At 47.4% G+C, this 23,351-nt stretch overlaps 2 long non-coding RNA genes across 3 annotated transcripts; both read right to left on the bottom strand.

The window, feature by feature from the left end:
* Positions 1–8,522: 8,522 nt before the first annotated feature.
* On the bottom strand, positions 8,523–10,592 carry LOC120691751. 2 transcript variants are annotated; one of them, XR_005682373.1, is made up of 4 exons: positions 10,320–10,592; positions 9,996–10,036; positions 9,535–9,775; positions 8,523–8,705 (listed from the first exon to the last, which is right to left on the bottom strand). It is a non-coding gene; the product is annotated as an uncharacterized LOC120691751 (long non-coding RNA). The 2 variants fall into 2 exon arrangements; XR_005682372.1 differs by having other exon boundaries at positions 9,535–10,592.
* An 11,927-nt stretch (positions 10,593–22,519) lies between these two features.
* Positions 22,520–23,185, bottom strand: LOC120693253. Its single transcript, XR_005682939.1, has 3 exons — positions 22,989–23,185; positions 22,822–22,895; positions 22,520–22,714 (listed from the first exon to the last, which is right to left on the bottom strand). It is a non-coding gene; the product is annotated as an uncharacterized LOC120693253 (long non-coding RNA).
* Positions 23,186–23,351: the final 166 nt, after the last annotated feature.

Here is a 23,351-nt window from a genome sequence, read left to right as displayed (position 1 = left end):
CTGCCGCCGCTCGGGGCACCGGGAGCACGCCTGTCCGTCCAACTTGCCTCGCCATCAACAGCCACCAAAGCACCCCCAACAGGAGCCCAGGCCTCCACCACCACCTCCAATGCCGCCGCTGCCTCCACCCCCGCCGCTGCCTCCTCCTCCACCACCGCCACCGCCGCCGCCGCCGCCGCCGCCATGGGAGGTGATGCCAATGGCCCTGGGTGACCCCAACACGCGCCCAGAGGAGGAGACCATCTTCATCCCCAACTCCTTCGATCTGGAATGCGACAGCCGCGATTGGGAGAATTGCACCTTGGTCCATGGGCGATGCACCTCCCACGGAGAAAATTATAAAAATGGGACTCGAAACAACGCGCTTCGCAAATTTGCCATTCCAAACATCATCACCGTAAAAATAGGACTCCAAACATCAACCATTTGATTATACTGCCATTTGGTGTATTTTCTCTCTTTTTTTTCTCTTTTTCATGTATTTGAGGTGTGTATTATCCCTTTTGCTCCACAGTTTTTTTTGCTGCAACACACATCAGTTCGTTTCTTTTCCCGATCGCATCTCTATCTCCTATGTGTCGTCTTCGATCGCCTGCGAGCTAGGGCCGGCGCCAAGGAGGAGCCCCAGCCCGAGAAGCCTGCACCGCCCCCCTGCCTCTTGCGCCGCAGTCGTGGCCGGCCTTAGCCCCGGGCTGAGCGAGCTCCTGGGCGGCGGCCTGCCTGCCCAGGCAGCTGCAGCGCTAGCTAGCCTGCCTGCCGAGGCCGGTGCGGCGGCCTGCCTGCACGCCCAAGCGGCGGTGGCACCAGCCAGCCAGCCTGCCTGCCTGCCAGGGCGGCGGCGGCAGCCAGCCAAGCCTGCCCGTCAAGGCAACAAGGCAGCAGGAGAAAAGTTTTAATCCATGAATGAGTGAAGGGTAAAAGTGACATTATACACTCCAAATACATAAAAAAGAAAAAGAAAAGGGAGAAAATACACCAAATGGCAGTACAATCAAGTGGTTGATGTTTGGAGTCTTATTTTTATGATGATGATATTTAGAATGGCAAATTTGCGAAGCGCAATGTTTCGAGTCCATTTTTTACAATTTTCTCCCTCCCACAGGGCGCGGGCGCCCAAGACATCGAAGACCTCCTCGATGAGCTGCGCCTGCGCCGTGGTGAGGTCACGGTACTCGTCAACCAACCGGAGCCGTTCCTCATCCGGTTTGAGAACGCCTCGCACTGCATCGAGGCGCGACATCGCGATTGCTTCACGGGCAACGGCATCGACATCTGTGTGCGGCGCTGCCGCAGCCTCACACATGCGTTGGGGATGCGCATCTTCTTCAGGGTCCGGCTCTACCTCGACGGCATCCCCGACCATGCCTGGACGCCGGACATCGTCGAGCGCGTCATCGGTAGCAGGTGTGCCCTCCAGTGCATCAACACTGACCTTGTGCAGGGCAATGATATGCGACACATCGATCTGTGGGCGTGGACCGCCAACCCAAGCGACATCCCCAAACGGGTGTGTCTGGTGTTCACGCACAGGCCATCCGACAAGTCCTCGGCCCCGCCGTCGGTGTTCGTCGTCACGCGGGAACGCAACCTGCAGGAACGCTGGCAGCAGGGAATCCGCTACGAGGTGTTCCTCCACATTGGCCTCGTGGAGGACTACTCTGCCGCAGCCACGGACCTTCATGGTGCTGTGGCCAACTCGGCGGCCTTCACCCCGATCTGGCGATCGTACGTGTGGCGCTACGGCCTCGTCGACAGGGCGCCGGCGGAGGCTAGGTCCCGCTTCCCGGTGCGCCTACCTCAGCCTCCCCGTGAACGCGGGCGAGACGGTCGGCTGAGGGAGATTGGCGGCAAGGAACAAGGAGGAAATAGCAAGAGTGCTAAGCCTTGGCGCCACACGGCTGGTCAGAGCTGCAAGGAGGGCAGCTTCGTCTGGCCCAGGAACCGCAACGACAATGGCGACGACAGCAGCGACGATTACTATGCCCACCCTGGTCAGGGCGGTTGCGGCCATGTGCGCCAAGATAGAGAGGTGGTGCGGCGTGAGCGGACGCACTCGCCGCGGCTCCGCGACATCGAGTTCCGTGGAGGGCGTCGCCGCGCGGACCAAGTCGGGTCACAGCGCAGAACACCACCTCTGTGCACGCCCACTCGTGCAAACCTGGGTGGCTTCTCCCCCTCCCTGCCTAACATGCAAGAACTGCGAACCAAGTTGCAAGCTGAGCTCCAGGCGCTTTTCAAAGCGACTGCCGACGGCCTCAAGCATGGTATGACGGCGCTCCTCGGCGACAAGCACGACGCCCTTATCCACGGGACCATGGACTACATCAACAAAGCAAGCCTCCTGGCTGAATGCCTAGGAATTGACGGCTCCACTTCTCCTGCACCCCTGCACGTCGTGGCTGGGAATGTAGCCTGGTCCGTGGCAAGTGAGTCACTAATCCCAGCTCAACGAGTTTTTGACAGGATCAACGCTGCTACCGTGCCAACGGTAACCGAAGTCGAGCAAGCCCTCCGCCTCATGGAGATTCAGGTTGCCACTGCTACTGCCGCTACGACGGCGCCAGAGCTCCAGCTGCCGCTAGCAGTAGAAGGCCCTGCGGCCGGACCCTCCACTCCTACGGGCGGCGAGAGCCTCTCCACAATGTTGGGACGTGAAGGGATTTGCCTGGCCTGCAACGAGTCCACGACACCACCCCACCACTGCGACACCACCGCTGCGACCGGCCTCTCCACTCCTACGGCCGGCCTCTCCACCGTTGCGACACCACCCCAGGTTGTTCCTGTGACCCACGGGCTGCAGGGGACGCAGGCTAATGACGTCCACGGCAATGACGCTGTTGATTCGCTCTTCTCGACCCCGGCGCCGGCGATCCTGCAGGTGCTACCTGGGAAACCGGCCAGGCAACGCCGGACCTTTGACATGACGAACGTGAGAAGAAGTGCCAAGCTCGCCAAAAAGCCGGCCATGCCGGCGGTGGAGCGCGCCTAGAGGAACCTCTGGCATAAGCTGGGGATCTCTGATGATGAGTTCAGGCCCATTGAGGAGATTCTGCAAGAGTTCATCGCAATGTTCTCCGGCCCACTACCGGGGAACATTGTGGATGCCATGACGGCCCTCTTCGGACTCGACGACAACGGCGATGAAATCTTCAATGATGCCCTCATCGAACTCGTGGGGGACGCTGTAGACGACCTGCAGCAGGACAGCGAGACGGCTAACACCTAGAATGGCGCATGATGAATGTGCTCAGCGAGAACTAGTTTCTCATGTATCTGCTACTGTGCTTCCTCCTGTTACTTTTGGACCTTCGGCCCTGCTGGCTGCGACCTTTGTGCAAAGACGCCGAGCGACCCTGCTGGCTGTGACCTTCGGGAGCTCAACTACGGCGACTGCTTTATGCTGACTTTCTGCTCGCTTCGACCTTCGAGCACTTTTTTAGAACGCAACGTTGTGACTGCCAGCCAATCCGTTTGCGCGCACGACCGCTACTACATGGCGGCGAGTGACATCGACACCGTATGTTGGAACGTGCGAGGGCTGAACTCGGCGAAGCGATGCCTTGCAGTCCATGAGATGATTGCTTCCACTAGCTGCCACATCACTTGTCTCCAAGAAACAAAGCTACAAAGCTTGGATAGTACTCTTGCGAGGTTCCTCGGTGCTTACAGGCTTAACCAGTTCACTTATAAACCGGCGCATGGCACAAAGGGCGGCATCCTCGCTCTCTGGAATGACAATGCTCTAGACCTGCAAAATATCCAGATCGGACGCTACTCCATTACGGCCACGCTCACAATGTGTTACAGTGCTGCCTCCTTCGTGCTCACAACCATTTACGGTCCTTCGCGTCGGGTGGAAAAAGAAAACTTCTTGCAACATCTCAGACAAATCAAACCTGCGCCTGGCACCAAATGGATAGTGATGGGTGATTTTAACATCATTTACAAAGCAAGAGACAAAAATAACAGAAACCTCAATTTGCGGCTAACGAGGCGTTTCCGCGTAGCACTCGATTACTGCGAGCTCAATGAAATACACCTGCAAAATTGAAAGTATACTTGGAGTAATGAGCGCCGGCATCCAACTCTCGTCCGCCTTGATAGATTCTTCTGCAATGAAGAGTGGGATACAACCTTTGATAACCACGTACTCCATGCACTTTCCTCAGGACACTCAGACCACTGCCCGCTACTCCTAGCCCATGCAGCCGGGCTGCGACGGCCGACACCTTTCAAGTTTGAAAATTTCTGGGTCAAACTGCCAAGGTTCCATGAGGTGGTGCAAAAGGCTAGGTCGCAGCAAACATCGCGCACCGAGCCTTTCCACAGGTTAGGACACAAGCTTTTTACAATGGCAAGAGCCTTAAGAGGATGGAGCAGGAATCTAATTTCGGATTCCAGACTCAAGCTGCACATGGCCCAAGAAGTCATACTTAGATTGGACATCGCACAAGAGAGCAGAAGCCTTTCAGACGCAGAATATCGCCTAAGGGTCAGCCTCAAGAAACGAATCCCGGGTTGGGCGGCTTTGGTAAAGGCAAGGAGAAGGCAGAGCTCCAGAATAACTTACCTTAGAGAGGGGGATGCAAACACGAAATTCTTTCATCTAAAGGCAAACGCGAGAAGGCGCAAAAACTTTATTCAGCGCCTCAAAATGGATCAGGCTGGGCTATCTCTCACCATGACAAACAGATGATCATTTCCAACCATTTCACAAACTTAATGGCGTGCCCGCAAGAAAGGACCAAAGACTTCAATTGGGATGTGCTCCAGCTACAGAACCCAGACTTAACATCTCTTGATGACCCTTTCACCGAGCAAGAGATCCTGCACGCCATTAAGCAATTGCCATCTGACAAGGCGCCGGGGCCGGATGGCTTCACCGGGCTCTTTTTCAAGACCTATTGGAACATTATAAAGCAGGATGTGGTCGCCGCAATTAATTACTTCCACAGCCTGCGATGTGAGGACCTGAATCTGTTGAACAAGGCTAACACCATATTGATCCCGAAAAAAAAAAGGGCACAGAAAGTATACAGGACTTCCGGCCAATCAGCCTAATCCATGCCGTTGCAAAAATATCAGCAAATTACTTGCGCTAAGGTTGGCCCTGTTTTTGAACGAGCTAGTTGCCCCATGCCAAAGTGCCTTCATTAAGGGTCGTACTATTCATGACAACTTCCTTTACATGCGAAACATCGAGAGAAGGTTTCACCGCCACAAAACGCCTGCTCTGCTGTTGAAGCTAGACGTGTCCAAAGCCTTCGACTCTGTTCGATGGGACTACCTGTTGGATCTCCTACAGCGGAGAGGTTTCCCCCCGCGCTGGAGGAATTGGATTGCAGAAAAACTAACGTCTTCAACGTCCAAAATTCTCTTAAACGGGATACCCACCGAGTCCATTCAACATGGTCGCGGGCTGCGTCAAGGGGACCCGCTTTCACCTTTACTCTTCATCTTGGCAATTGACCCGCTACAACGCCTACTCTCGGTAGCAACTGACCGAGCTCTGCTGAGCAAACTGGGGGGCCGTTTGATGCGATTCAGAGTATCCATGTATGCGTATGATGCGGCGATTTTCATCAAACCAAAAAGAAAGGATGTTCAAAACCTCAGCAAAATATTGCAATTCTTCGAAGAAACGACAGGACTGACAACAAACTTCCAAAAAACAAGTGTCACCCCAATTAGCTGCAACAATATCAACCTTGATGATGTGCTGGCTGACCTGCCTATGGCAAGAGCGACATTCCTAATAAAATATCTTGGTCTACCTCTTTCAATCAGACGGCTAAAGAAAATCGACTTCCTCCCACTACTTGAGAAGTCGGCGAGTAGGATTTCAGGCTGGCACGGCAGACATCTTACCCAGGCGGGTCGCGTATGTCTCACCAAGGCAGTCCTCTCTTCTCAGCCGGTGTACCTCCTAACAGCCATTAGAACAGCCAAGGTTACACTGGAGGATCTTGACAAATTGAGGAAGCGCTTTCATTGGGCAGGGGATGCGGCCCTTACGGGGGGCAAATGCAAGGTCAACTGGATCCATACTTGCCTGCCAAAAGAGAATGGTGGCCTATGCGTACTTCATCTAGAACGCTTTGCAAGGGCTCTACAACTTCGATGGCTTTGGCACGAATGGGTCTCGCCACAAAAAGCTTGGGTTGGGACAGAAACCCCATGTGACACTACGGACAGGCTACTTTTTGCGGCCTGCACACAAATCACAATTGACAACGGAAGGAAGGCAAGCTTCTGGAACTCTGGATGGATGAATGGCTGTAGACCAAGAGATGTAGCGACAAACCTCTTCAGCATGTCAAATTGCAAAAAGAAAACAGTAGCTAAGGCTCTTGCAGGAGACGTGTGGATTAGGGACATACGTCACAACAGTGATCTTACCACTACTCACCTCTTGGAGTTTTGTAAGATTTGGGAGCATGTGCGGTGATCAGGAAGACCAAATCCGCTGGAAATTCACGCCCTCAGGAACATACACAGCTGCGTCAGCCTACAAAGCGCAGTTCATTGGGTGCACTAAGGCCGTGCTGCCAAACGCGCTCTGGAGGACTTGGGCACCGCCTAAATGCAAGTTTTTCATCGGGCTAATCACCCAAAATTGGGTTTGGACTTCGGACAAACTGGCAAGGAGGGGATGGCCGCACTCGCCTTCATGCCCCCTCTACAGAGGAGTCATAGATTCGGCACACCATCTACTCTCCTAATGTAGATGCACTAGAAGGATCTAGCACCTCGCTGCAGAGTGGATCGCCTATCCAGAGCTCAACCCGAACAGGTGGAGACCGAGTGAGAGTGCGCTCACTTGGTGGTTAAACATCACTACTACGGTCGGAGTGCCAAAGAAGGCCGCACGAAGCCTCACCATGTTAATCAGCTGGGAGATTTGGAAGGAGAGAAACAATAGAATTTTGAATCGACAAGAAACGTCAACAACTAGGTTAATGGAGAAAATTATGGCGGAAGCAGCCATTTGGGCAACAGCAGGAGCAAGTGACTTAGCATCTGTAATACCACAGATGTAAATTTTGTTACCGGTTTCCCGGTTTGTACTCTTCTTCTCTATCAATGAAATAGGCACAATCTCGTGCCCGTTCGTTCAAAAAAAAGATCGACTGCTCCCTTCCAGGCGATTTATATTGATTTTGAATCTAATATACTACATGTCCTCTCTTTCACGTTGTTTGTTTTTCATATTCATAGACATGTAATATTCCTATTTATTAGGCAGGAACATCAGGAGAGAAACCAAACCATCCCTACGGACTTGAGTCGGGCTACATACAGAATTGAGTCGGACTCGGAGCTTAGTACCCGACCCATACACAACTTTCAATAAAAAATGCACACTCACAATAGCTTCGAACTAGGGGTGCAAATGAGTAACCTTTAGGTGCACCTCAAACCCTCTTTAGTTTAAAATATTGTACTAGTTTTCTAAAATGGAATCCTATTTTAAAAAAATTAGTACAATATTTTGAATTAAATAGGGTTGGAGGTGCACCTAAAGGTTACCCATTTGCACCCTTACTTCGAACCAACCCCACAACTTCAAAAGTACACTGTGCTAACAATTGAAATCAACAGGTTGTAACATACATTTGTTTGTCCTTCACTGTGCCAACAAAGTATTAATACAACCAAAATGTGTCCACAAAGATTTTATCACACTATACAAATGGTACCAGCTTTCAATAGCTCATGCTCAACCAACCTAATCGTCCTCATCCTATCCCGTCCATGGGCGGAGCTACAAAAGGAATCTAGTTTTGTTTTAAGTCAAACTACAGTAATTTAGGACAGAATAGGATTGCTCATATACAAGGACAGAGTAGTATCTCTTTAGTTAGCAGACGCTTGTGCAGACACTTTCTTATTCCATTCCATTTTAAAAGGAACAGAGTATTGTGCTGCGCTCCTGTATGTCTGGGACTGTTCAGTTATCACAAGTACTGTACTATTGTATTTACAGATTATTATAAGCTGACGAGCACACATTGGTATTGCTTTTTTTTTCTCTGGATCAATGGATTGCGAGTATCTTACAATAATCAATAATGGAGACAAAACTTGATTCAAACAAAGTCCATGACATCACTAAATCATAATAATACAATAATAGCAAACTGTCGGATGATATTATAACTTAGTAACCTCTTTGTACATGTTTGGACTTCACTTCTTGATGAGATAACACAAGCACCACCCTCTAACAAAATAGCAAAGCGTGACATCATAACTTCAGTAATAATAACTCAGGCCATGTTTAGTTCGTGGAAAATTTTGAATTTGGGTACTGTAGCACTTTCGTTGTTATTTGGTAATTAATGTCCAATCATGGACTAATTAGGCTTAGAAGATTCGTCTCGTCATTTACAGTTGAACTGTGTAATTAGTTATTTTTTTAACTGTATTTAATACTTCATGCATGTGTTTGAAGATTCGATGTGACGCGTATTGTAGGAAAATTTTTGAGAACTAAACAGAGCCTAAGAAACATGTCACAGTATCATAACCCATGTGACATTTTTGTTTTAGACCAAAGGATCTGGACCTCCTTTTATGGAAAGCTTAACCAAGGTGACATTGTCTAGTCTTCTTTAAAAAAGGTAAGCCTGCCTCTCAGGTCAATTCTTGCATTGCTCCAAGGATCATTTAATAAGCGCGTCCACCACTCTCCTTACCTTGTCCTGGATGTACAAAGATAAATTAGAATTAGCACTAGTTGAACTGATAAAGTGCAACACAACATAAATGTTTGTGCATGTGTGCCTCTATATATATATATATATATATATATATATATATATATATATATATATAGAGAGAGAGAGAGAGAGAGAAAGGGAGGGAGAGGGAGAGGGAGCGAGAGAGGGAGAGAGATGAACACACACACCAAGGGTAATAGAACAGTTAGGGAAAAAATTTGCAAGATTAGTGGTTGGTTTTTGGTTTATACAGACATCTTTGTCAGTTTAGCACTTCACAATTGGCTACCTACATGGTTCCCATGGGCTCTACATCAATGTTGGCGACTATGAAATGTCATTTTGGTTTACTTATTGCATAGTTAACCAATACACAATGACAGATTGAATGTAAATACTATCTCCCAATTTTCAACATGAAATGCACAGTTTGACTCAACGTGGTCTCCAAATTAAACTTCTAGCCTTCGTAATTACTCTTGTAGTGTACTTTTAACAAGATCATAGTAGTAGGAAAATAGTCTCAAATACAAATGCAACGTGTCATATCTTTCCTTGTAGCAAGGAAGGGTGTGTCATATCTTTTCTTGTAGCACGGGCGTGTTTGGTTGTAGGCCTTAGTGTACCAAAGAAAAAATTTGGTCGCCCCTCGTCCCAAGAAATTTTGGCTGGCCAAAACATTTCAAAAGCACAAGTGGAAAGCCCAAATGCTCGCTCCAATTTTGCCCGGCCCAAAATGTTGGCTTATTAGTCTTGAATTCAACTCAGCACAACTTAAAATAAAGGAACAGATGGTGTATAAGACGAATACCTAAAGATTGCGTGATTTGAGCTTGAGAAGGATCGAATGAATCATCTCGGGCTTTAATGTGTGTCCTTTGGCACTCCTCCACAGCTTTGATAAGGATTGACCTCTCTCTACGAAGAGCAGCCATTTCGTCGCTCAATGCTTCCAATCTCGGTTTCATCCAACCGAAAAAAAAAAAGCTGACGTGACAAGCACGGACAAGCAAAGAAATTTGGTTGCAGTTGGCATGGGTGCAGACTTTGCACTGAAAATCACAAATGCAACCAACAAATTGTCAATTATGATGAATACATTTGGAGCTCCAAAACTAGAAAGAAATCATGATAAATTATGGCTTCATAGGAGGAACTAGTTGGTGGTTTTGTATTAAGGACATGTGGGCAGCGGCGCCGAGTTAGTGGGACACAAGTTCGTGCTTCCTCATACAATTGCATATCCTCGAAGGAAAGAGCAGGGGTCCATACCTGTGCAATTGATCCGGAACATTCTTATTCTGAGAGGGGTCCTGAATGAAGCAGCAGCAGCAGAAGAAGAAAATATAATAAGACATGAAACAACCTATAATTATTGAATACATACGGAGATGTAAAATATATCTATGATTTCTGTTTTCTTTCATTTCCCGTTAGAATAAATATACAGTACTGATACAGCAAAAAAATTTATAATATCGTAAAACAAAAGTATGTTTTTTGTTAGAAAGATTGTTCCTTTATGCGTCGTGTATATATTCAAAAAAGGCAACTAATTTATATAAAAAATGAAAATTAGCAACACCCAAAGCATACCATGTTGTCGACGGCGCTAGGGCGAGAGGAAGAAGTAAAAGAGTGGCGGGAGCCAATTGGGCCAGACCGGCGGCCACCGATCACCCCACTCATCTTGGTGGCCACAGATCGAAGGAGCGCAGTTCCTGCCGCAGCGGCCATGAATCGTCGAGACGAATAATCGAGTCGGGTGGAGCAAAAGGCAGGCTGCATTCCCTTCCAATCCCCTCCCTTTCTCTAGCAACCCTAGTTCCTTCCTTGTCTATCTGTATCTACTTGCACTCCTATATTATATAGGCAAAATTTGCCATGGAACACCGTTAAAAGTTGATCTTTGCTAGGAACCACTAAAAAATATCATCTTTGCTCAGGGACACTAAAAAATCGTCCGTCTTTGCTCAGGGACACTATACCTATTATCTTATCATGTTTAATTGGAAAGCACCATAAAATGACGAATTTACCCCTCCTGCGAACGCCTCTTTCTTCTGCCTCTCGCGATACCCTCTTCAGAACGGAAGGCCCGCCGTCGGCGATTTGGCTGACGTTCCCTGCCTGGCGCGCGAGGGAGGGGCGGACGGGCCGGCCGCCGCCGGCATGGCCGGCGCTCCCTGCCCGGCGCGAGAGGGAGGGGCGGACGGGTCGGCTGCCGCTGGTGTGGCCGGCGCTTGGCGAGGGAGGGGCGGACGAGGTGGCCGCCGCGGCGTGGCCGCCGCGGTAGGGAGGGGCGGACAGGCCGGCTGCCTGCGGCCTGTCTAGCACGCGGAGGGGCGGACTGGTCGGCCACCTGCGGCGTGGCTGGCGCTCCCTGCCCGAGGCGCGGACGGGCTAGCCTGCGGATTGGACGGCGGACCCTGCGCGGCACAGAGGGGTGCACTGGCCAGGTCGCCATGGCCGGCGCTCTCGCTCACGCAGCTCGAGATGGCTCGGCCTGGCGTGGTCGGAGAAGACAGCGGACGGCGGTGGACTCAGTGACTCACCCGCTTGGAGGGTGCCGTGACTGTAAAAGACTGGCAAGGATAAGAAGGTCAATTTGTGTAGTTTTCTATTAAAACTAAATATTATAATAGATTCAATGTTTTATGGCAAATTACTACTCTTGAACAATGTCTTTTAGCAAAGACAGCATTTTGTAGTGGCTTGTGGCAAAAGCCAGCTTTGAACGGTGTCTGTCGGCAAATTTTAGCGCAGGGGCACAGATTTCCCCAGAAACAGGGACGGGGACGGCAACGGGGAGGAATCGGACTCCGATGTCCAGACAACCGCCGCCGGTGGCTTTTTTTCTTCGAGACGATCCTCGTCCTCTCGATAGAGAAGGAATAGGAAATAGTTCGTCGGGTGTGGGGCGTGCTGGCAATGGCCAGCAGCGCAGGCGCGCGGCGCGACTGCGGCCTCTGTGGGCCTACGGCGCACGGAGCGGAAAGGAGGCGGCGGCGGTAGCAGGAGAATCGGACGCACGGGATTGCTTGCACGAATCTTGAAGACTGAAGGTGGCCTTCTACAGCCTTCTTTGGTTTGCTTGTTCTAGAATTGTTCTAGGAGGGAATCTTATAAACGATAAATGAAGTCTATTTACAAAACATCTTCATGGATAAGTATATCTTGTCGTGATGAATCTAATGATGGTAATTAATCGATGATTGAGTAGAGTGATGCTATAGTAACCATTCTCTAATCATACAGTCAAAGGTCTCATTAGATTCGTCAGGGTTACTAAACCCTAATTAGTGGTCAAAATGTCTTCTAGAATCTTCCAGAAAGAAACCAAACAAGACCTATCTAAATCTTCCAAAACATGTCAATCTCTAAGGCAATACAAACAACCACACAGGACGTAGCGTATCCCACACCTCTCGGCCCGAATCTGTCTAAATCTTTGTGTTCCTTGCATCATCGGTCCAGAACTAGTCTATCATTTGCCTACAATCCTACTGTTTGGGATATTCCTGAACAGACTTGGCGGCTAAACACCGACAATATTTGTTGCTTAGCCTTAGAACAGTTTGGATCCATGGTTTAATCCATTAGTCCTCAAAACTCACACCTAATTTGGATTAAACAAACATGCTAGCTGCGAAAAGACCAAAATATCCCTCACTATACGCATGTAGGCACAACCATAGTAATAATCCAAGGATAAAAAGAATATTTCTATATGTTTCCCATGTAAAGTTTAGTCTATGGATCCAAACCTAATGTTTAGTTACCTTAAATTAGTCCGAACTAAAATTTAGTTCTTAGAGCAACTCCAACAATAGCCTCTAAATTGGACCCACTAAATGCTAAATTAGGGGCTCCCTCTATTTTTTCAAGACATCTAAATTTGCTTCAAATCCAGCAATAGCTCTCCATTCTAGCTTATAATAAAGGTCCTCTAAAAATGAAGGGCGGAGAAGGAGATTTGGAGGTCTCACCAAAATTAAGGACTTAGTAGAATGTCTGGTGGAGTGCGTCTTTTTTATTTGGGTTAATTAGATTCATATTATTATAATTATTCAAGTTCACTGATCTGCCATTACAATTCATCATATTAGAATCGTGCCATTGCAATTCTACAATTCTTCAAAACATGCCACTACTTAACCTTTCGACGTGTTTCATAAAATTTATGGACCAAAATACCCCCGTCTTCTTCCTCTCATCCTCTCCTTCCTCTCTCTCCCTGGGCAGATCCCCGCCGCCGTCGCTAGCTAGCTGCCGAGGTGCCCCCCACATCTGCTTGTATGTGGCCAAGCCCAGTAGCCGGTCCCTGATGGCCGCCTCGACGGAGCGGGCACCGTCGCCGAGCAAGAGCGTGGCCGTGACAAGCAGGGTCATGAGGAAGGGGAGCAGCCACCCGCGGTCACCGAACGGCCGCGCGGAGCCGGAGCTGAGCCTCCAATTCTTCCTCATTTCCGGCAAGTGCATGCTCCTTGTTCTCTAGCTTAATCGATGCTCACTGGATGTCTGGATCCCATTCTTTAGAGCAAGCAATGTCTCGATTGCAGGGGAATTGCTCACCGCGATGACGAAAACTCCCGTCGCGCGGGGATGGCCGGCCGCGGAGGAGGTCTTCCCATGGAGAGAGAGAGGGGAAGAAGAGAGAGGGGATTAAGGAAGAAGAAGGCCGTGGGAGGTAGGAATGCAGTGAAATGGGGGACGGTGGGTGGTCCTCCCAGCGGCAGAGGCGAGGAGCAACCGAGGCCCATGTCCGACGCGGCGCTCTGCAGACGGAGGTTCTCTAGCTGCTGCACCACCACGCGGCCGCCGGCGCACTTCCTCACCCGGTCCCACCGGTCCGCGTCGCCATCGCAGGGTCGTGCAGCGCCGCGCGGAACGCGTGCAGCGCGTCGGCCTCCAGCCGAGCCTGCGCCGCCGTGGCGGCCCGGACAAGCACCACCCGGTCAGGAGCACCCGCTCGCCACACCATCCTTGCCTCTAGCCGCCACCGCAATCAGGCCATGAGCCACGCGCCCGAATTGGACCGCCAGACCGAAGCGGCCGCGAACGCGCAGGGCCGGGCTGGGAGGAGGGCGGGTGGTGGATGCACGCACTAGGCAAAGGAGATGGGCGGCGGACATGGCGGCCATGAATGGAGAGACAGAGAGGGAGAGATGAGATAGAGGATGGGAGAAAGAAGATGAGGGCATTTTGGTCTAAATTTTTTTTAGAAATATACCGAAGGGGTAAGCAGTGGCAAGTTTTGAGGAGTTATGAAATTGTAATGGCATGGTTCCGATATAATCAATTGTAATGGTAGATTAGTAAACTCGGACAATTATAATGGCATAGATCTAATTAATCCTTTTTATTTAAACCTTTAAACTTGAGATAGATGGCTGTTTAGAGGAACTCGAGTGGTGACGTTGCACCGACTGATTCAAACAGGACCTTAGTTATTTGCTGCAATAGAATCTTAGTGCACGCACGTCATCAACCATTCTCTTTATCCTATCTTACCAACCGATAAGCCGGGGTCGTCGTTTCCTCCCCAAGGAGATTGATGTTTGATGTATCTGTTCCCCTTGTCTGAAGACCGGCTGGATTAAAGATGGCAGAAAATGATACCCGTACCCGCTATCCGCGGATACTCGCATACCCGCGGGTACGCCCGCATACCCGCAAGTTTTAGAAAATCAAACACACAAGTATATTTTAATAACATGTAAATATTAATATGCACCTCTATATCTTAATATTAATAAATTATAACCTAATAATCAACACGTCAACACTATTTATTTGAGGAAACAAATAAATTTTAGCAAATAATGAACTAGTCTCATACATAATACATCACAAAAGTCATTATTTACGGATTTGCGGGTTTGCGGGTTTGCGGGTTCGGGTATCAATTTTTCAAACCCGTTTGAAGATATCCGTTGGGTTTAGAGTTGTACCCGCGCCCGTACCCGCGGGCACAAACTCAAACCCGTATCCGCACCCGTCGGATTTGGTATCCGCGAGTACGCGAATATTTCGTACCCGTTGCCATCCGTAGGCTGGATGGTTGTCATCCATGGAGCCTCGTGGGTGAATGTTTTCCGGCGGTGCCGGCCTGGGCAGGTACCTTTCCTGCCGTGATGGTTTCTTGAGATCTGTGTTTCTGCCAGGCGCGGTGCCTCCACGTTCATTTTATGCCTAGCGTGTGAGGCACAAATTCCCCTACCTGCTCGGGCCCCAACTGTCAGGTCTTTCCCCTTCCTCGATTCGCCCCGCCTGGCTCGGCTTCCTCAATTCCCTTTGTTTGCTGCCCCGAGCGCTGCCTCCTCGCAGCCAGGTCCGCGTGCCGCCGGCCTGCAGACGCGCCTGCGCCTGCACAAGTAAGCCGCCGCCGGGAGGTCGGGTCCCCACATCGGCGCCTTCCCCTCGCAGCGGCGTAGCAGCGAGCTCGTAGTGGCAGGACGCGGCGGGCTGGGCGAGGAGGCCACACCCACACTGCCGCCGGCGAGCTGCGGCGAGAGCAGGAGGCCACGCCTGGAGTGGGAGTGGGAGCTGTGCCAACGCCTGGAGTGTGGGAGTGGGAGCGGGAGCGGGAGACCACGCCTGGAGTGGGAGTGGGAGTGGGAGGGCAGAGGGACAAGGTTGGAGCGGGAGCGGGAGCGGAGCAGGGTCTCGAATAGCTGCCCATAAGCTGAGAACCAAAATGTAGTAACAATACAATCATTAAAGCACATCAGATATTGGATTGGGAGTTGGTATGCTCAACATGACAGAGCTAGAGCATGGAAACCATAAATCACCACCAGTACATGGAACAAAATTGTCGTGATGCTCTTAGGTTCGGTAACCAAATCATTTAACCAAGCTGGTCTGAAACAGCTAGGAACAATGCAATGGTTCAAGCACAGTTGGTGACACTTAGACAGTGTTCAATATAACAGACCAATTGAAACCTAACTTGAATGGTGAACAAAATAACAGACCTAAACAATGTCACTTGCTTCCCACCAAAAACAAAGCAAAACAAATAGACACTATGAATGGTCTGCTGTGACACAGGCATTATCTCAAATGTCCAGGAGGTCAATCAGCAAGTTTGGTATGTCTCCATAATTGCCTGCCATGCTGAGAAGTTGATACAGTAGCTCTGCATGATTTTCTCCATTTCAGCCTGTGTAAGCAAGATTAAATGGTGAGAATACATCCGAATCTGAAAGGAATGCAACAATTATTGTTGTTTAATTTGATGGTTACCATCTTAAATTGCTATAGAAGTTGATTGCCATCAAATGCACGAGCATAGTGTGTGGCAAATAAACTTGAGTTGTTCCTGAATTAAGTTTCACAAGGTAATAGGATTCAGTGGGTTAATAATTAACTAGAAAAAGCTCCATGTTGTTATGGACCATTTTAACAGAAAAAGCTCCATGTTGTTATGGACCACTTTAACATGTTGTTATGGACCACTTTAACAGAACAAGCTCCATGTTGTTATGGACCACTTTAACAGTAGAGTTAATGGTAGAAACCTAAATCGTCTGGATGTAGATTGAAATTGGGGTGGCTATGGACCACTTTAACAGAGGATTCTTCAAATATTTCGAGATCAGGCTCCATGTTGTTATGACTTAAATCACTATCATTGTGTTGTTCATGACTGAAACCATCTGTGTCCTTAGATCCAATAATGTTGGTATCAAAAGTAATTTTAAAAAAACTCCACATAGGCAATTACCTCCTGCAGGTGGAGGACAATTCCACTCTGCATTCTCAGCATAGTTGGTCATGACAGCAAACCAAATAATGATATTAATTAACCTAACAAAATTGTAGCAGCATTACATTACTTCTGTGCCCGAAATACATTTGAATGTCCTAACAGTACATTCAAGCAATCTTGACAGCATATTTGCAACTTTGTTTACATGCTCTAGCTCTGTCATGTTGGTTGTACCAACTCACTTAGATACATACGAGCTGCTCATGGCAGCAAACCAGATAAAACCAACCTCCCAAGAATATATGTTACAAAACTCTTGTGCTTCACCCACGCAATCAAATGTCAATCTAGGTGAGGGCTCAAATATATATCTTCCCTTTCTATTCGATGCATCGCGTAGCGTCCTCTCAATTGCACCCAGTAAGCTTTGGGTGCTCCCTTCGGGTGCATCTTTAGGCAGCCTCTTACTGAAAATGACAGAAATTAGATATAGGTACAACTCAATATATTCCAGACTGGAATGTGTTGCGAAATTAGAGAACCTCTTAATGAAAAAGAAAGAGAACCAGATATAGATACTGGCTATATGTAATGGCCAGATGCATATTTTATTCATGTGCATTCTTTGCTATCTTGTTATGTCAGGTGGATTACTCATCATTCAACAGTGGTTTCCTCTTGGTTTATTCTGCGACCAAGCAACAAGTACCTAATCTGTTTTCTATCTATTTCCCTTTCACTGCGCTATTAATAAACATGACATCACAAATTCATGAAAAAAAAGATTAAGATATCTTCATTTCCGTTGAGTAGTTAAGTAAAAAAGGGTCAATACATGCATACCCCTTAGGCCATGGCTGACAATCAATTCCTGAACTGATTATTGTCTAGGTGCCAGAATCATTCCCTTCATGTTCAATTTGTAAGTCACACGGCTCAGATTCACCATGGTTACCATCTCCCGCGCTTATGAACGAATAAGTCCACGTTTTCATCTCTAAGTGTTCGGTGTACTTGAACTACACTGCAAACTGACAGAGGTTACATAAATGGTAGATAGCTATAAAGTTGGTTCTTTTGATGGTAAATATGTATATGTGAATCTTTTAATGGTATAGCTCCTAGAGATCTGAAGATGATGGTCTTTGTGCCTTGATATCTAGCCAGCAGACCATAGTCGATGTGTACTTGGTTGTTTTGTTTATGTTGAAAACATCTGTCATTGTTTAGGTCTGTTATTTTCAGAAGAATTCCACCTAGGTTTGGGTTATTGTGCCCCACCGAACACTGTATAAGTGTCATTAACTAGGCAACGTATGCTATGCAAACCACCTTCGTATGCAAACTATGGAAACTCCGATCTGGGCCATTGGATCAACATCCAAGGGGAGGGGCGCAGGGGCGTGGGAGGGGGATTTGCAAAAGTGTGATTACCCAATCCAAGGGCGGGTCCAGATTGTAAAATTATCTCATCCCCCATGCCTCTTGGATGTTGATCCGATGGCCCAGATTGGAGTTTCCATAGTTCGCATACGAAGGTAGTTTGCATAGCATACGTTGTCCATTAACTATGGGTGTAGCATTGAACTTTTACTAGCTTTCCTTTATGAACAACTGTCCAACCATTTGAGACCAACTTACTTAAAACCCTCAGTTAGCATTGTTAATAATGTTGTCACATGGCAGAGTCATGAACAAAACTCAGTCATGTTGGTGTTACCAACTTCAAAATACATGTATCAGCAGCTCATGGTACCATATCCAGAAAGAATAATCAGAAAAAGTTCATCGAGTAGTAAGGTGTAAGAGGCAAAACTCTAAGTTTGCTAGCAGATCCAATTATATTTCAATAAATTGTGACATACCAACAGTAAATTGTTCAATCAGTTTGTAACTGAATTAACAACCAAGTTGTTCACTTTTCAACTCTATTCCCCACCTTTATTTGGATCTTGATAGTACTCCCTCCGTGCTGGTAAAAGAAGTCGTTTAGGACAACGACACGGTCTCCAAAACATAACTTTGAGCTCTTGTTATTATAAAAATATTTATAGAAAAGTGAGATATGTATACTTTTATGAAATTATTTTTGCAAGATAAATCTATTAATATAATTTTCACATTTGCAAACTCAATAATTTAAAAGTTATTGATGATTTATATTCCCAATATTTGACCCAAAACATGTCCAAAACAACTTCTTTTACTAATACGGAGGGAGTATGTCTATATGCAGCCAAGAAATGTTCAATCAGTTTGAAACTGAATTAACAACCGAGTTTATGTGGTGCGCACCAATTTTAGTCACATGCACCCATCTTTCCTGTTCTCTGTCATCTTTTTTGTAACCTGACCTGAATTCCAAGTCCAACATCAACCGGAATCACCAGAATACACCTTGCAACGTTCTATCTCAGAAAAATTCAACATTCGAAACTTTTTTTGGTAACTGAATTTCATATTTCTTAACTCCCTAAGCTAACGTATTCTGCATATATTGTTTCCCTATTATTTTTTAGCACGTGTCTGATTTCCTTCCAGCATGCCTTGGTATTTGTCCTGATAGAAACTCAAACAACATGGTACCTGAACCCTCTCTGGGTTGTGGAACCAGTAACCAAAGATGATGCAGCAGGTACCTTTTTTTAACGTTGACTCCTTATGATGTGTTTATTCTATTTCTTTTAATGGACACCTAAGCTTTTAAGAACATTATAGCCTTGCTCCTTCAGCAAGTGTATTCATTTGTTTTGTTTACCAAAAAGAGGTGCTAGATGGTCAGGAAACACCGTTGCTGGTAGAGAATGCAGAGTGGAGCATGCAGTGCTGAAAATGGTTATCTTTTTCATTCAGGAGGTGCTTACCAAAATGAGGAAGAAGCAGCTTCCACAAGTGAGTTATGCTCCACAGGGCAACTTGTAACACCCTAGTGTTTAACTGGGCCGGATCTTCCGAGTGAGAGCCGGATCATCCGGACCTCCCCAGCCTTATCTACTCCCTGGGCTCTTCTCTCTCTCACTCTCTCATTTTCTTTCTCCTCTAGACCGAGCCGAGCGGAGCTCGCTCACGCCGGCGCCCCGGCCATCTCCGGCCGCCGTTCGTCGATTCCTTCCGCAAGGACCTCCACAACCTCGTCCCGCGCCTCCTCCACACCTCCCCATGCCTTGCTCGAGCTCTTGCCCGCCGGAATCGGCCCTCCATCGCCGGCCGCCATGGGAGTATCGCCCGAGCTCCGCCCCTTTGCGTCGATCCGCTCCTTAGGCCCTCCTCCATTCAAATCGATCGCACAAAGAGATTTGTGGTGAGCTCCTCCATCTTTCCCAACCCCCAGCCAAGCTTCTCCCCGGCCAAATCGACACTCTTCCGGCCGGCCACCATTAGAGCCGCTCGAAGCTCGGAGTTGCCGTCGATCTGCTTCTTCCGGCTCTTTTCCTCGCCGCCGACTGCACAAATCGATTCCCCGGTGAGCCCTCAACCTTCCCCGCCCTTTTCCCCATAGTCCCCTCACCGGAGCGCCGTCACACGCCGCCCCCCCCCCAGGTTCGGATTATCCGGTCTAGTACCGGATCATCCGACCCAACCCTCTTTTTGTGCACGAAATTCACTCCAGAAATTCCCAGGTTCGGATCATCCGGCTTAGGGTCAGATCATCCGGCACCTTCCAGAGGCAAAAAGTACTGTTTGGCAGGATCATCCGACCTATGGGCGGATCATCCAACCATGGGGACTTAACGGCAATCCGAAGCCAAAATTTTCTGGTGGTGGTCGGATCATCCGGCGTTGGGTCAGATCATCCGATCAGCACAGACCTTCAGTGGTTGTAAAATACGTAAAAAATTGTAGAAAAATGGGAAAAATACAAAACCAGTTTTGTTAGCTTCGTATTTTTATTATCTACATGGTAGAAACATGAAATGTGTTATTTGACAACTTTTTATGTGCAGTTTTATTTATACTAGATAAATACTTTTCTAGATTGTTAAATGCATAAATAGAGTTAGGAATGTGCTAAAATATAAAGTCAGTTGGGTTAACTTTGTTAGACTCGTATAAGGTTTAATTATCCTTCGCTTATATAGTTGTTTAGGTTTAGGTAATGGTGACATTGTGCTTGTATTGTTGCACTTTTTGTTGCATCGTCCATGCATTTATACATATGCATTGTTGCACCTCATTTAGGTAGCTATATATACAATGCGCGGACGTGAAGCACGCGGTGATGGAGCCGAACTACAAGATGGTGTTCGGTGGATATCTCAAGAAAATGGAAGGACCCACTGAGGCAACCGAAGACCCGACCCAAGGGCGGAAGGGTCCAAGGCCTTAATAGTATTAACACTAACTTAGTGTTACCCCCAGGCAAGCTCCGGTGCATGTCCTACTATTTTAAATTATGACTCACTGTATATATGTTTATGTATTACTTGTGCATTACGTTTTAGAAATTATTTGGAACCCTAGTTGCATGATCCCTAAGTTTCCTTGAGTTTATACTAGTATGTATAGGATGATAGCGATGTCATGCTTAATATGTCTCGGTAGAAGACGGGTGATTTCGTGTCACTCGCGAGACATAGGATATTATAGAAGTCGAGTAATTGTCGGTTACTCGCGAGATGTATAATTATCTTTATACTTCAGTATTTGAGATATGGAATGAAATGTGGAAATGATGGAAACTTGAGACCGGACTGGGAATAATGATGATTTGTAGGTATGGCAGCAGGACATGGTTCCTGGTTGTCTTAGCCCCGTCTGTGTCGATTAAGGACCGGTCGTTGTCGGCAGTGCTGATCGGGGATTGAACTGTACTAACCGCATGCCGGGAGTAGGAGGTAGTCGAAACCGGTAAGCCTAGTACTGCTTTGCTTTGAAAGTATAGGAACCCGCACCCAACTCCTAGGTAGTCGAGTGGCCGCAGGGAAATGGGTTGTACGTATTTACTTTTGGTGGTCTCTCGTAGGGCTCGGCTGACTATATGTCGTTGGGCTGGTTTCTGTAGTTCGAGGCGGGGAGGGGAATGGTTGGTGTGTGTGGTCCGATGGGGCTTATGCGTGCCGTGTTGGTTAGGTCCACCTTGTAAGGTTAAATCGGATCGATTCGCCGTGTCTCGCGGATACGAGGGCCTTGATCTCTTTGTCGCCTCGTAGAAAATGAGTTAGAATAATTGTGATCTATGATGGATACTACTTTGAATTAATATTGAATGCTTCACCATGATTGCTTTAGATGTGCAAACATTAGTTGATAGTCTATCTATATAAAATATGCGGCTAAAATATTAAAAGTAAGGACCCACATATAGAGGCATTTCTGCAAAACAAACCACTAGCCAAAAAACCGTGCATGTCTAGATAATGGGCTAAGTATACCCTTAGTCGGGTAAGTCTTGCTTAGTATTAGTATACTCAGGGTTTGTTGTTTACCCTGTTTCAGATATAGAAGCTAACCAGGATTCGCATCAGTGGGTTCGATGTGACGTCCTCATGTTTTCATAGTTATCGTTTTGTTTTATTGGTTTTCAAACAAACTCCCTTCTTTCAGATTATATTCGCTTCCACTGCTATCATTTATTGTAAGTAAATTCTAAATTCCACCAACTTGAAAATTTTGCATGTCTAGATATGTAGGCTAAGTATACCTAATAGTCGGGTAAGTCTTGCTGAGTATTAGTTGCTCAGGGTTTGTTGTTTACCCTGTTTCAGGTATAGAAGCTAACTGGGATTCACATCGGTGGGCTTGATGTGATGTCCTCCCGTCTCCGTAGTTCTCAATCTATTTTGTTGTTTTATGAGTCTCATATTAAAAGTGTTCCCCAGATTAGATTATTTTCCGCTGTTATCCCTTCTTACGTAATTTGTAAATTGGAAACTGTTTTTGTAAATTTTTATATTGAAAGTGATTTTGTAATTGTCTTAATGTTAGTTACTATTTTTGTAAAATTCTATCATGTTGGTACCGTCTGCGCTCGCCGTCATGCGAGACTACTGGTGTGTTTCGATCGCTCTGTGGGTTGGACACAGACTGTCAGATTACACTTAATTAAGCTAATGCGCTTGATGTGTTCAAATGATGACGGTTACGCTTAATTAAGCCGTTTAACTTGGCGGTTCTGTCACACAACTTGCTACATCCAGATGAACTCCTGAATCATTGGAGCTTTGATCTTCTCCAACACGGCTAGTAAGATTTTTTCCTTTCAAGTCATCACCCGCATAGTGAAGCACCCCTTTGCTGGCTGTCATTACCATATCCTGGAATGTCATTGCAGCACCTAACATCCAAAATGCATACATGAAAACACTGCTCAGAATAGCACAGTGGGGAAACTGAGTTGCTAATAAAGGAGTTCAAGAAATCAACTTGGAATAGAGCACATACCATTTTGATTAGCATGAATGAGTAGCAGTTAAGAACGGCCGCCTGTTGAATCCAAAGTAATACCATTGCTGTTTCTGGAAGTTCAAGCAAAGATTGAGTTTGGGTCACCGGGAAGACAACCAAAACAAAACTGGCTGGCGGACTAGAAAACAGATCGAGGCTACTACCTGTACCGTCGACTGAAATTAGATCATCGGGGGGCTCTACACCATTGCTCTCCTCCTCTCTTGAAGCTTACTGCTCCTCTCTTGCAGACATAGGTGTTGGTCACAGGTTCCGGGAAAACCGGATCTAGGAAGAGGAAGCCGACTCCATGGTTGAGCTCGTGGGGAAGAAAGCGTTCTGACCCAACAGATGCGGTACTACCTCGAACCCAGACACAGAAGTGGGTCCCACCAACTTTGCCTCGCTCTGTGCCTAGCGTCTCTCCTCGACACTTTGCCTGCCGAGGCATTGCGAGGCAGGAACAGGTTGGAAGCCTGTTGCTGGTGGGACCAGCTTCGGTCGAAAAATCAAGGTGCACCAATTTT

The sequence above is a fragment of the Panicum virgatum genome, chromosome 9N (genome assembly GCF_016808335.1).
Source record: "Panicum virgatum strain AP13 chromosome 9N, P.virgatum_v5, whole genome shotgun sequence".
Classification (NCBI taxonomy): domain Eukaryota; kingdom Viridiplantae; phylum Streptophyta; class Magnoliopsida; order Poales; family Poaceae; genus Panicum; species Panicum virgatum.
Note: the sequence above shows the minus strand (reverse complement) of the source record. Positions and strands in the feature narration are given on the sequence as shown.